This window comes from Homalodisca vitripennis, chromosome 3 (assembly GCF_021130785.1).
Source record: "Homalodisca vitripennis isolate AUS2020 chromosome 3, UT_GWSS_2.1, whole genome shotgun sequence".
Classification (NCBI taxonomy): Eukaryota; Metazoa; Arthropoda; class Insecta; order Hemiptera; family Cicadellidae; genus Homalodisca; species Homalodisca vitripennis.
In genome coordinates, this window is record NC_060209.1 from 850001 (window position 1) to 865957 (window position 15957).

The following is a 15957-nucleotide window of genomic DNA, read 5'->3' on the forward strand; positions in this document are numbered from 1 at the left end:
GGGGTTAAGGGTTAAAAAATTAAATTAAATTTTTGGTTTAAATTTGGTTTGTTTTAATTGTTTTGTTAAGGGTTTAAAATTAAATTAAATTAAATTAAGGTTTTGGGTTTGGTTAAATTTTTTTTTTTTTAAGGTTTTTTAGTTTTAAGGGTTAAATTTTTTTTAAATTTAAAATTAAATTTTAAGGGTTTAAAAGGGTTAAATTTAAGGGTTAAATTTTGGGTTTAAAAGGGTTAAAAATTTGGGTTTGTTTTAAGTTAGGGTTTAAATTTGTTAGTTAAATTTTGGGGTTTAAATTAAGGGTTAATTTTAGGGGAGTTTTTGAAATTTAAATTAAATTTAAAAATTAAATTAAATTTTAAAATTAAGGGTTAAATTAATTAAGGGTTTTAAAAATTTAGTTTAATTTAAGGGTTTAAATTAAGGGTTAAATTTTAAAGGGTTTTAGGGTTTTAAATTAAAAAATTTGGGGTTTAGGGTTAAATTTTAAAAAAGGGTTTTTTAAATTAAAAATTTGGGTTTGGGTTAATTTTTGGTTAAATTAAGGGGTTAAATTTAAAAATTAAGGGTTTTTTTAAATTAAATTAAATTTAAAAAAGTTAGGGTTAAGTTAAGGGTTAAAAATTAAGGGTTTGGGTTTAATTAAATTTTTTTGGGTTTGGGTTAATTTTGGTTTTTTTAAAAAAAAGGGTTAGGTTTTGTTTTTTTAAGGGTTTGGGGAAAAATTTTTTTTGGTTTAAAAAATTAGTTAAATTAAAAAATTTTTTTTAAGGGGTTTGGGTTTGGGTTAAAGGGTTTTTTTAAGGGGGGGTTTTAAAAATTAAGGGTTTTTTTAGGGTTTGTTAAGGGTTTTTAAAAAGGTTGTTTTTTAAAATTTTTGTTTAAATTTAAAGTTAAATTAAATTTTAAATTTTGGGTTTGGGTTAAAGGTTTAAATTAAAATTTTAAGGGTTAAATTTAAATTTAATTAGGGTTTGGGTTTAAAATTGTTAAAGTTAAAAAAATTAAATTCGGGTTTTTTTAAGGGTTAAATTAAAATTAAAATTTTGGGTTAAGGGAAATTTTTAGTTAAATTTAAATTAAGGGTTTTTTTTTTTTAAAATTTGTTTTTTTTAAATTAAATTAAATTAAGGGTTAAATTTAAATTTTTTTAAATTTTTAAATTAGGGTTTGGGGTTAAATTAAGGGTTGGGGAATTAAGTTAAAATTTTTTTTAAATTAAAATTGTTAAGGGGTTAATTAATTAATTAAAATTAAATTTTTAAAAATTAAAGGGGGGTTTAAATTTTTTTTAGGTTAAGGGTTTAAATTAAAAATTTCCCCCCCCCCCCACCCCCCCCCCCCCCCACCCCCCCCCCCCCCCACCCCCCCCCCCCCCCACCCCCCCCCCCCCCCACCCCCCCCCCCCCCCACCCCCCATTCTAAACCTCTAGTGGAGCCAGTGGCATTTTTTTGGCTTCTTAGCCTATTAAAAATTAGTATTGAAGTAATATGTACCATAAACTTTATTGTACCAACACAAAACTATCTTAGGACACAATTATATTGCACAGTAATGAATAAGTTTTGATAATATAAACATGCGTAAAACACATACTAACTCTTGCTCCTAAATACTTAAAACATAATGCATTATAAAACATAACATGGACAAGTGATTACAAAATTGCATTTTTAGCACTAAGGTGAAATGTACTATAAGTGTGAAAATGTTCTAATTTATCTACTGTGGTGATTCCAGACTATTCTCTAGCTTATGAATAGATAACTTGCTCTAAATCAGTATAGATTGACAGTTATGAAAAAAATGAAATTAAATTAGTATTCTATGAAATTATTATTAACGCGTGTAATACAACAATATACATTACTAAACTTATAATCTTGTAGTAAAGGAATGGTCCGTATAAAAAAGCCATTCAATATTTCCACCACAAGACCGGCAGTCTTGTATGATTTCTCATGAGAGCTTCGTTTCTTCACATACATTATCTTCTCCTAGTGTACACTGAACAGACTGAAGATAATTCTCGTGTTTTCTTTGTCTTGTTATTTTGTCAAGGAACCATTTGACAGTTTTGTATCTTTTGATTAAACAAGACAACCAAGATTTATAACTTGGAGATAAAAATAATATTACATTGTATATTGAACTTTGAAAATAGCTCGTTTACACACTGGATTTAATAAAGTATCCTACAGGTACTCCGTACAGCTCTTTTGTAATGATGTAATCAAATTAGACAGAATAAAATATTATAATTAATATAGTATATTAATTTTACTATTACTAGTGTACACTGAACAGACTGAAGATAATTCTCGTGTTTTCTTTGTCTTGTTATTTTGTCAAGGAACCATTTGACAGTTTTTGTATCTTTAGGATTAAACAAGACAACCAAGATTTATAACTTGGAGATAAAATAATATTACATTGTATATTGAACTTTGAAAATAGCTCGTTTACACACTGGATTTAATAAAAGTATCCTACAGGTACTCCGTACAGCTCTTTTTGTAATGATGTAAATCAAATTAGACAGAATATAATATTATAATTAATATAGTATATTGTTTCTTTTGGTCTATTTATTGTATTCAATTATATAATGCACTGAATTAAAATTAAAAACCATTTTGATGAACTACTATTTAATATCTGTTTTTCGGTACTAAAGCGAAACACGTATTCCAAAAAACTAACCATCCTCATCTAAAGCAAATTTATCTATTAGTTAATAATTATTATAAAGTACTAAGTTAGATATCTTCACAATTATGTTCGCTTGAACGGCGAATAATTGTGAACATTGGGAAACTTGTTTCGATTAAAATATCTACGATACTAGTCTCGGTTTGTTATGATGTTAAATTACACTATAAAATAGTATGTACAGTACCATTCATTGGCTTCGGCTATGAATCCGCTGGTAAATCGAGTGAAATGAACTGTTGGCTACATTAGGGCAGTTCTAGTTTTGTCTTGAAAGAACGTAGGACAATGGTTTCTGCTGCTGCTATTCACTTAAATACTGATGTGGTATCAACCAATGGAACTCTATAATTTCAGACCTATATTAAAACTTTGGACTAAAAGACTTAATGTGTAGTACTGATTATCACAAAATGCTCATATGATAATCATTCACATCTCACAATGAAGCGAGATTGAGATAAATACTGTACGTATATTATGATTCATTCCACTGTGTCTAACTACCATGGAGTATGCTTGGAAACATATCACTCAAAGATAACCTCTATTGGAATTCTCAGTCTTCGTGAACTAGTTCAAAAAGCTGGAAACGGAATGAGATATATTAGCCAATACTATCCAACAACCAATCCTATCCCCTCAGTAGGCCTAGTGTACACAATTAATTGTAGAATGTTCTATAAGTATCTCAAATGGGTTTGTAGATCAATATACTAATTTCCCGAAGTGATAAAATGTAAATTTGAACTTTATAATGTAAATGGTATAGAAATGTTTTCGATATTTTAAACCAAAATATAAAAAATCGTTTGTGAAATTTTGATCTATTAGATTAATAACCTAATATCCTATTGGACACAATCTGTGGATTGAAAAGAATCATTTCTTTTCTGAACGAATATTTCAAGTTTAAATATAAAAATTAATGATTGCATTTCATTAAGAAATAGCTACAACATACAAACACGTAACTACCTAAGTATCTGAAACTGAGTTGAATAATTTATTAATAAATTAATAATCTCAATCAACCGTTGTAGAACCCTTCCTACCTCTGCGAAACATTGATTATTTAAAACTGTTATCAAACGAAACTCAATTAACAAAACTTTGAATTTACCATGTGGCAGGATATCTCGATAAAGGCCATCTGATTTTTCATGAAGCTTCATTTCCACATAGACGTGAAATAGTTCCATGATATAAACAATTATGGAATTAGTTTAGTGTCATTGGAGTCTATCACTTTGTGGCTGACAACATTTCTTTTTGTTCATAATGGATGTAAAATTACCGTCACTCTTTACGGTAATGGGCTATTATATAATACAACCGAGATCTGCGAAAATTATCGTTTACCTTACAATTAAGTAAGATTTTCCCTCTTACATGCATTACGTTCCCCTTGTAAACCTGTCTTTTCGTATGTAAAAATTTGTTACTAATGTATAAAAAAGTAGATGTAAATCCGTCAGTTATTTTGACAGTCCTGTGTAAGGGAGTTGATATTGTCACGAAATGGATTATAAAACAGTATCACGTTTAATTATGGAATAATAATAATAGTTTGAAATATACGATTTATTTGTGAAAGACAACATGTGCTTTTTTGTATCGTGATAAAGAATCGTTTAATGCTTTTCCCAAAAGTTATATTGTAGTGTTCGATAGCATTTTAAACCTTCGGCTTTAAACATATTATAGCCAGATTGGATGAGGTTTAAAGTTATTAAAACCATGGTTTTCAGGCAAATACATTTTGACAGTCAGAATTTATAGCCCACAAATGGTAAAATGCGCAAGTTCCAATTGAAAAAAAAACTTCCTACTCAAATTGAAACCGGACGCGCCTTACCCACCAAGGAAGTTTTAACAAAACAAAATATTACACAAACTTTGATCAATCCTGCTTCCAAACGTGCCCCACGCCGCGGTCGCGAGACGGCCAAGATCACGACAGTGAACAACTACTAATCATTTGATTAGCATATTGCTTGAGAGCTTTATTTCCAAGGGTAATTGCAGTATAACTAAACAAAACTAGGCCCTAGAATTAGGTTAACTTTACAAACGTTACAGCATAACTCTTCTTATTTGCCAACGGCTTCAAATCGATGCATACAACTTCTTGATCTAAGAAAAATATATCATTACCAATGTTTATTAAATGACATGTTTTTGGGAAGAATTTTGAAGAGAGGAGTCAACTCTGCAACTAACTATACCCGACTTTCAATTCTTCACAACCGTATTTAAGAAAATTAATATTATTCTGTTGTAAAGACTCTAAGAAAAGTCAATGAAGATTAAGGTTAAGGTATGACTCTCAGTGGCATTTATCATTTAACAGTGGCTCTTATCCATAAATTTTGAAGCTGTTTTGGTTTCAGTATTACAAATTTCATTAATAATAGCTACTAAAAGCTGTGCCCCCGGTACCGCAAAGTAAATCCTCTCGTCTCACTGTTACAAGCCCCAAACTTATTTCCCTTGGGAAAACAAAAAAAGTTTTCATTTTTTTCGGGGGTTGGGAGCCCCAAAATGAATGATCTTGTAAATTTATACAAAGTATTACTCAAAATATTATCTAGTTTCTATAACCTATTTAATCTCGTACTACTGAACTACAATGTGAAAGTTTAGGGTTTTAATAGATAAAGCTCAATACAAAACCCTTGTCAAGAAAATATGAGGACAAAACTTGTAACATCGACAAATTCACATAACTAGAACTTTGTTATTCCAGACGTAGTTTCTGTAATATTAATTTTAATTATTATATTTTTTATTGATTTCATAAAACAATTTGAGATCCGCAAACATCGTGAAACAAAATACCAATGTAAGGGTAACTCTCGTTACTGCATATCCCTACTAAACTAGTAACCTCGAACAGAGTGTTCAGTAAAATAAATAATCAGTAACACTACGTATCGGGATCTGTAATATGACCTCTTCTTCGTATAAATAACTAACGTAATACATAATTACAAACTAGCTTAATATAAACCTATCATACCACAGCGTTGTGACACGCATAAGTAAGGAATCACAACTGCACGAACTCTAAAACATGCCCTTAATAAAACAACTAATCACAACACTAATTATTAAGGCTAAACTACAGAATACAGAATCACAATAGGGCTGCAAATCACTGACCAACCACCTACAACTGAGCAGAGGACAACAATAAATTACAATCGTCACGGCAGAAACAAGATGGCAGAAAAAAGGAGGGAACAGGAGTAGGCCTTTTTTATTATTTTTTCATGCTAAATAAACTTCTTAAAACCAATACTGAGACTCTGCATTGTTTTAATACAGATATGTAATCTGTTTGATATTTTTTAAATTTCTTTTTAGTTAATTTTTGAGAATCGACAACAAAACGTTTGAAATAAATGAGAATTCTGATGTATTATGTTATCTTCATCCCAATTCATATGATGGTCATCGGAACAACATGTTGTGCAGTTTTTGACTTTTCTGCTATATCATTTCTTGTGTTATATTTGTGTTCTATTATCCTTACGTTTAATCGTGTTTTTGTGTCGAATATGTATTTCCTATTGCAATTACATTTCATGCTGTAAACACAGGTTTTGAATCTTCAGTGGCATATTATGGTTTTGTTTTCACAAGACTTTGTCTAAGATTATTCTGTGTTTTAAAATCGGTTTTAATGTTATATTTTTATCTCCACTCTTCTAATTTTCTCCGATAATTCTGGCTCAAAAGGGATCGACATAAAGGAAAATTTATCACAATTCTGTTTTATGATTGACAGTTAATTCTTCTGGTTCGTTTGAACTGATTTATTGCTAATTGAGGGTACCCATTGTGTCTAAGATCTCTTTCAACTTTCTTAAATTATTCTTTAAATCCATCTTTATCCAGGCATTTCTTTGATCTATCAAATAACGAGTAGGCAGGTACCTAGCCTTCTATGACATATTTTTGATGGTTGGATTAATAATTTACATATTTTCTTTTGTGTGTGTTTCCTTGTAAAAACAGTAGTCTTAAGAACATTTCTATCCCTTAATACACACACATCCGAAAAAGAAGTTTGTTTTGGACTTCTACTCCAATTGTGAAGCGGATTGAAAGAGAAATACTATTATGTAATTCAAAAACTCGTTCAATTCAATGTCTCCATGAGAAAAAGAACAAAGTTATCACACACATGCCTCAACCAAATCCTTGGTTTCAACTGAACTAAAATAAAGCCTCCATAAAAACATTGACGAAAATAGGAGACAGTGGAGAAACCATTGCCTTCCCCTCATCATCATAGTAAATTTTACCATCTTACTTAACATAATTGCATTTAGTGCATAGTTGCATAATTACTGGCACGGAAAGTTTAGTTCTTTCATTTTATATTTACTCTTTTCATGAGCAGTGATTCCATGATTTTGAGAGTTTTCTGAACTGGTAAATTTCTAAATAGACATGTAACGTCAAAATTACTAGTTTTATTCAACTAATTGGATTTTGACTTCTCTAAAATTTTCAAAAAATTTTGGTTAAAGAGTCCATTGGTGAAGAGAGGTCGATTACATATTTTTTATTTGCATCCTTATTCGCCTTGGCATCTTTAGGCAAATTGTTGGGCCTATATTTTTCAAGTTTAAGTTTTTATTTTTCTACTTCAAAAACTTTTTACATCTATTATACATCTATGTGAGCGTCCAAGAAAGTTTTTTGAATTCTGTACCAACAAGGGGGGTTGAATGTATTCAGTTCTTTATATTCAATACTATTTTGGAGGAAGCTTCTTTCACAATGATTATCATAATTGCATATCAGCAATTCGTTCTTAAAAATCAGCAGAAGACAAAATTTTACTGGCTTTCATACTATGAGAAGAAGTTTTTATAGTTAACACTAGGCATAAGGTTTTTAAACCTTACATTTAAGCAAAACAGTTAAATGATTAGTTAATTTAGTTAAATTCAGAAGCAAGATTACAATGTATTTGTATACTGATTTCGGTTTCGTACTGGGAATAAATTCTTTGTTTGAAGTTTGTTTTGGTCGATGGAAAGATTGTGAATGATACAGGATTTTTCGAGAAACTGCCCATCGTTCAGCGAAAAAAAATCAGCAATACAACCGTTTCGAGATCTGCGAAACGTAGTGTTACTGATTTTAGTTTTGTTCCACTGAACAATGGCAAATGTCCGGAAAGAATCCTATTTCCTTCACAATCTTTCCATCGTAAAAAATGATGATCGAATCTTAGGAATTCTGTTCATTGTAAATAATGAAACATAGTAACACATTAAATAAGATAATATATGCATTAAAACGTTTTGCTCTGTTGTTTAGTATAATTTATAAAACATTATTTAATTAATTAACCAATTCTTCATCGCATTTTTCTTTCATTGAAAGAAATTTTATAAGATATGTTTACACTATTATTTCAAAGGTTTTTACAACTCTTGTTTAGTAAGGTTCTATATCTGAAAATTTACTACTAATTACTAAAATTTATAAATGTTTATGAAGGCTTACATGCAAGGATTTATACCTAAAAACGTAATTCTGTCTAGACTACATATTTCAACTGTAGAACGTTTTCAAGCTCTAAGAATAGAACTGTAAAACTGTGTTATTTAAATGTGTGATGTTGTATTCTTCTGTCTTGTATTAAGGTTCTATAATATCTGACCATGTTCCATGCATGTCTCATGTCAATGAACAATAAAGAATTTGATTTTTTTTTATCACGAATAAATGTAGCTCAACAGTAAAAATATACTGGAAACAATACAATGAAGCGTTTTAATCCTTTCAGAGAACTGCAGACACGTAGCATTATCTCATGGCTGAAGCTGTTGGACTTTTTGTACATGAAGTAGATACAATCCGTGTAAGTGTAAAGTTTCGCAACACAAAAGTTTTTGGGATATTAAGTTGCAGTAGGATTAAGTTCAACTGCTTAAAGAAAACTTTCAGCATCATCTGATGTTGAAGCCCTTGATAAGATGGAATTCTTATGGTAGGAAAACAATTAGTCCTACGGAGTTAAATAAAGATCCTGGTGAATACCTCATTATTTATTACTCTGCGTCAACGCAGATAACCAACATTGATATTCACTAACTAAAGTTGTAGCATCCCCATTACAAAAGCGATGCTACTCATAAACCATATGTGTACTCAGCGTAAGAAAATATACGGGGTATTAAAAGAAATGTGAAACAAAACAAACCGATTTCTAAATAAAAATTTTATTTTAAATTAATTGTACTTATCTATAAACAAAATAAATGGTAAACTACGTTTTAAATAATTTTTCTCACTTGATTAAAATGCAACAACACTAATCTCAAGTAACGAGTATCTTACGAATAAGGTATACTCGTAATGTGTTTAAGAGGCCAAATGAACAATTATCATCGCTACAACTTAATAATCAAGTAATAAAATAATAAATGACAAAATTTAATTTAAACTGATCAGCTAACTACAATAAAGAACTGTTGTTATTGCATTCTGAGTGTTCAATGTGCAATTGCTGCAATGTCTGTTTTTTTTTCAATTAAATTTTAATTTGTTTTCTATAGACTTTAGTTATATAAATTTTCTTAGGATTAAATTCTATATAATTTTATGATGTCTTTTATATATTAGTTAGCCATTTATTTAAATCATTGCGCCTCAAAAGTCGAAAAAATGTTTTTTTTTATATTTTTGTTAGCCATTTAAATACAGTGACACAAACGTAAAAACATGTTTTTTACATTAAATTTTGGGTTTAAAGCAAGTTATTTTACAAGCTAAGGTACTTGCAGTGCTGGGACCTAGTTTATTCACCTCCTCAGGTCAAAATTCATATGAAACGTTCAACATAATTACTGTTCAATGGTTTCAGTCCCGGTTTACCTAATCCTGTAGTGGAAATGTGGGTACAATCTTACTCTAGCCTTATCTCAATAACTAAATATTTCCAGATATATGTTTATTTGAACTTTTTATCTTGTTTTTAATTCTACAATCACCTGTTAAAATGTTTCCTTCCCTCCCGGACCACCCTGTATAAATAATTGGATCTATTATGTTTTTGTAAACATATTGGGTTGTACAAATACATACCGCAATGGAATATGTATATTTGTTTGTGCGTTGTAGTTTTCGGCAATCGCGGTAAAATGAGGTACAATTCAATATAACTGTTCACATTACTTTTTTAAAGTTAGACAAAACTAACAATTTATTAATAGATTACAAGAGAAAACTTCGTTATAGAATTATAATGTATTATTGTCTTTCATACAACATACACCTAATATCATGGCAGAACTATTCTCCATTATTTTCTCCGGAAAAAGGAAACATTAAAAATATAATTAGTATTAAAAGTAAATCAAAGATGTCGTGACTGACTAAATGATTCTTAAATGTCCAGCAAAACAACGAATTGTGGAGACACTAAATTCACCCCATAGTTTTATCTTTCAAAGGTTTTTATATAAATGTTTATTTTTCTGATATTCCTGTTAAACTTCATTCAAGCCCTAAAAATGAATAATAATTGTATATATGAAGTGAAAACTATAAATAGTATTGACACTTCTAGTATAAAAAACGACTCAAAACTGTATCCATGCAACTAGTAAGTGCATGCCAATGATTCAAAACAAAAATTTCTATGATACTAAAACTGGAATGGATATAAAGACTGCTGCAGAAAGTTACAGTTATATTTTGAAGAAGTTTAACGTCTTACGGTAACTCTCCAGTATTTATAACTTAAATGCGCTACCTGAGTCATAGGCGTGGGTAAACAGCACGTCATGCCAATCACGTACACCACAAATCCTCCAATACAGAGCGGCGGTTCCATTTTTATTGAGTTCTTTCGTAGTCAGGTGCCCTGTGAAACGTGTTTACAGCCATGGCGAGGAAATAATAATACTCAATTTTGTACTAATATATTGTGTTTCTCTCTAAATCTCGCAGATATATATATATAAATACCTTTCATTCCTGTAATAATATGCCAAAGGATATATCTAAAAGATTTTTCATTACAAGAATATACAGCAAGTATGTAATGAGGTAAGAAATATCAGTATCAATAATTCTCTACGTTCTTATATTTTATTGTTAATAATTCAACGTTAGAATATTTTATTAATACATTTAAATTGCTTTAATTATTTGCTTTGTATAAACGTTTGCACTTTATTGTTGTTCCATTTATTTTAGTTCGTTTCCAAATAAATTCTGATTATTTTTTCGTTACAATCTGCATTAAATGAATGCATGTGATATATTTTAGTTAAACACGATACAATCATTTTGGTATACCAAATACTGCATTTTATTTTTTTTACATATTACATGGCCCAAGGTACAACAACATTATTTGTACCTTAAATTACCCTATAATGTACTTTGGGTCCAATTTTAATAAGTGCTTGACGCATATTTTGATGTTTTTGAGGATTAAAACAGCCTTCTAAAAAATCTAAAAGACATGATTAACCACAATCAAACACTTAAACCATATCATGTAACATATAACATGTTCATTTATATATTACAGATACGATGCTATACAAATGCCACCATTTTAGAATAAAATAAAGTGAAATGTGTCTATTAAATAGTTTGTAAATAAAGAAATTATTGCATATGAAACAACAAAATTATATCAGTTGCTTTAATATATGAATAAATATAACGTTTATTACAAAGGAATAAAACCAAAACTATTTTGCTTCATACAGTAAAACTAGAAATACGTATTTAATTTTTAAGAGAATACAAGCAAGATAAATGACAAATAAAACTAATTATTTCCTCAAATGTACAAAAGAATACAAATTATTCATTTTATGATAATTTATGACCGTAGGCGCATTGATCTCTTCAGTCATTTTTGTATAGCATGCAAAGTTTGACGGCGCACACGATGCTAAACATCCCCAGACATGCCATCCCTTTACTTAACCCACAAATATTTTGGATTCGAGAGAAAACATGTCGATATTATGATAATCGCATACAATGTACGAGTTTCATGCAGCAGTGGAGATATTACGGAATCCTTGGGCGTATCATCCCAGTGCGAATTGTTCTCGAGTAAATGTAATAGTTGACATGATGACAATAAGTCCCACACAGATATCCATTATCTGTTGTTAGTTGTTCAAAAGTGTCGGACCACGTATATTCACTAACAACAACCGCAAATAATAAAATTCGTCGTTATTTTAATGTACTTTGTTCATGCGAGCCAGAGTGTCTGAATAAATACATTTGGATGTCTTTCAACTACTGTTTCTTGTTTTCGACGCTGAAACGATTTCGATGATGCATTTCATGTGCCACACTGCTGCCGCGTTCCCCTCATGAAAATAAACACATTATATATTTTCTAAATTTACTGCCAAATGGAGTACTTTAGGGTGTTTTTTTATGGATCGCATATGAAAAGATTGCCAAATCGCTTCGTTGCTACTTACATAGCGACCCATTTGGGACTGTGATACTTCGTCATTTGCATTGGTTATATCGAAGACGGGCATGTCACTACCTTTGTTAACATATTTACATATGTACTTTAAAGACTTCACAGAACTATAATTTTCCGCATTGACGTAAGTCTCAAAGCTTTGGACAATACTGGCGAGTATGGCAAAACTCAACGAATGTCTATATCAACATGCTGTCCTTTTACCTTCAAAAATACCGATCGCCCATTGTCCGCAACTGATTGTCGACGGGGGTATCTATCATTTCCCGAGATGTTTTCAGCAATCAAGTCTCTTGGATACCGCTTGGAAAACACTTGCCATTGACCATGTATTGCAGTTGAAAACCCCGTAAGGTCCATGTATCGGTAACTACAATGTGTTCGGTAGTTACTGCATGGAATTTTGTGTCAACTGTTTCATCAGGAATTGCAGCTAAGACTATGGAATCAATATCATCTGGCTTTATTGTTTCCACAATCCAGACTAACCCTTTCCGGGCCAGGCGGCAATATATTGCCGTCGGTGACATACGCGAAAAGCGCTAGGCGGCAATATATTGCCGCCTTGATATTCGTCGTTTTCTTAAATGTTTTATGTTTTTTTTATTCCCTGGTATATTTTTAGATAAGTAATATGAATATAATTTTTATTTTGGAGGTCTATGCATTTTTATTTCGTAATTGTCACGTGACATTATCAGCTGACTCGATCTATTGTTGTTAATTCTTTATGCTTTAGTGTAATCGTACTATTGTATGCTGGATTCTCCCTTATTATTTTATTTTGTGGTTGTAAATATTAGTAGTGTTAGTAGTTACGTGCTTAGCTATTGTGTGTAGTAGTTACAATGACTGACAATTTGCGATCTCATAGAAATAAAATTGTAAGTAGCATATTTGTAAACAGAAAAAGTGTAAATAAATTTCAAATAAAATTGTGTAAATATTTCTTGGTAAATAGTGTTTTTAACTGTATTGAAACTGTTTATGGATCCTACAATCATCTGTTTACCGGTACATCCATAATGTGAATATTTATTTTAAGTTTCTTGCAATGTAAGAGTCAGTTGCTGTATCACTTGTTGCGAAGTACAATTATGCGTATTTATACAAAATGTGTCATAAAAAATTTATTTATGAGAGAAATAACACAAAATTTTGTATAGTTGTTCCTTTCTAAATGTACAATATAATAAAATAGCTTCCCACGGTAAAATTATTTTTCCTTTTTTAGTTATTTACAAAAAAATAAAAAAATCAAATTGTTTTTTATGTAATCTAATAAAACGATATTTTTTTAAATTTTAAATTACTTAAAACTACATCTATATATTTCTTGTTGATAGTATATATCTATACGAGTAATTTGGTGCAACTTTTAGGTCATTCTCTAATTGTTATGAAAAGTTATAAATTTTAATCATAGAGACTGCAAAATCGCCAACTTTAGCCTGGCACTTTTGACTAGTCACAGGGGATATGATATGTGAAAAAATTTTGCAACATCTCATATTTGGTCCTGGCCCTGAAAGGGCTAAAGTGTGCGTATGTGGCAGACCACGCTTTTGCCATTCTGCAGAGTACTTCAAACAACGGTGTTGGCCATACATGCGATGTTTATGAAAAGAAATTCATAAGAATTTCAATTTCTGGTGCTATAGCAAAAACAAATGCATTCCAAAGACTGCAACTAAAACCCCTACAATTTCATGGTGAAATGCCTTCAAGTTATTGATAAAATAAGGGTTATCAAGGCAGAAAAGAAAGCAGAGAAACATTAAAGAAAGCAGAATGAAGAGGAAGCTACTTAAGAGGCAAAAGTATTGAAAACATGATGAGAATTACTCACCAAGAGAGTTTTGGGTTATGGTAAGTGAAGTACTTTTAATGTCTGATTTCCTTAACCTAATTTTTTAAGACTTGGGTAAAATTATTTGCTAAATCAGCAATCCAAAATACCTGGATTTGTTATTGTTTTCTGGTTATTTGTTGCTAAGGTACCCACAAAGTGTACTAGAATTTTTAATATACACCTAAAATTCATCTTTTAATAAAAAAAGTGAAAAATAATTGAAATGTTTTTATAAAAAATTCTTTTTTTTACATAAGAGTTTGTAATATTTTTTATTGAAACTAGTACTTTTACGTGTAATATACTCGACAATATATGTTGAAAACTTCAGGACAATAGGTCTAGTTTAAAAGCTACCGGTACCTAAATATCTCGTTAATTCCCCATTTAAAAAGCATTGAGCTGTAAAGGTGCATCTCCCCCATTAACTGTGGTTTCTACTTTTGATCCGTTTATTAGATGTCTACTCAAGGCCCTTATATTTCAGTAAGCACCTCCCTTAAATACGAGTCTACAACAAGTGTCATAATATGCCTAGAGGAAATTAGACCACTCTCGAAAGCAGAGTACAAAAACTGTGACGTTCGCAAAATACCTATATTAATTTGGCAGAAATTGTAGAACTGATCACTCTATAATTATCTCTTAATTAACCAGTGTCGTAGCGCGCCGACATTGTGCCAACACAACTAAACGTCAACTAGTTGGCTAAACATGTGCATGCCGGAATTGCCTAACTTCTAACTGCAGGCGTAAAGGGTACATCATTACTCCAGCCAATGCTCGCCATGTGCCTTTCTGACCCGACCGACAACGGTGTAGCGCACCGACATGCTTAACCGACTGTGCCTGAACCCTGATAACGGCTGACGATTTGGGCATTGGAGGTCCAACTGCGAACTGTGGTGTACGTTTTGGTGTTCGTGTGCTGTTGAAGACTGGAAGCCCTTCAGCATCGCTGGATATTTTGGAACCGATTTCGGAGACAGGCCAAGGTGAATTTACTACCATACTTAATTACTGTTCTGTTTGTAAACATCTACAATTTTAAATTTCATGTCGTTAGTGCAATATGTAACTAAACCAGGCCTCGGTAATTGAACCTGTTAGGAATTGAATACTGTGTCATATGTTGAAAAATGATTGTCTCCTATAAATTCATGAATTTTGTCTAATTATTAAACTGTAATTATCTTAGTAGTAACTACTTATTTTCCTAAAAAAAGACCAGATTAAATCACCAACTAAGTAAGTTTATACTATAGTCATGCAAAAATTAAATAAATATTTCCCTTGCTTAAAATAACTCATGCAAATATTTAATGTTATGTTTAATAGCATACTAGGTCTGTCACCTCAAAAATAATGTTTTCTTGCCAGTATCTGAAATAATGTTTCAGATGAATAATTAATAACAATCATTATGATAACTGGACAATTTTTAAGCATTACAATCTTTGTATTGAAGTAAAATCTCATCTACTCATGAAAGTAATCATGTACAATATATATTGAGGAGTTCCCTGAATTTGAATTTTAAATTACACTATACAGTGTTGGTCGATTTGTAGCTCAGATGTCAATTTATTTGTAATGATGATTAATTTGGTTAGCTATAAGATATGAGTGATTGTTTTGATGTGTTTATTTTAGACCTAAGATGTTCAATATTTTGATGAGTAAATAGCCACCACCCTTGAAAAGTTGGCATTCTATAAAAATATTTCTTGCATAGATCAAATGACAGTACAAATTATCAGTTCTCACCATAAACACAAACTACTGAGTTAACTAAGAAAGGAATTCTAAGTAATTAATGAAACAATTTGCTAACTGTAAATTTTGAATATATTTTACACTAGAATATTTTTGTCAAATGTAATTATATCT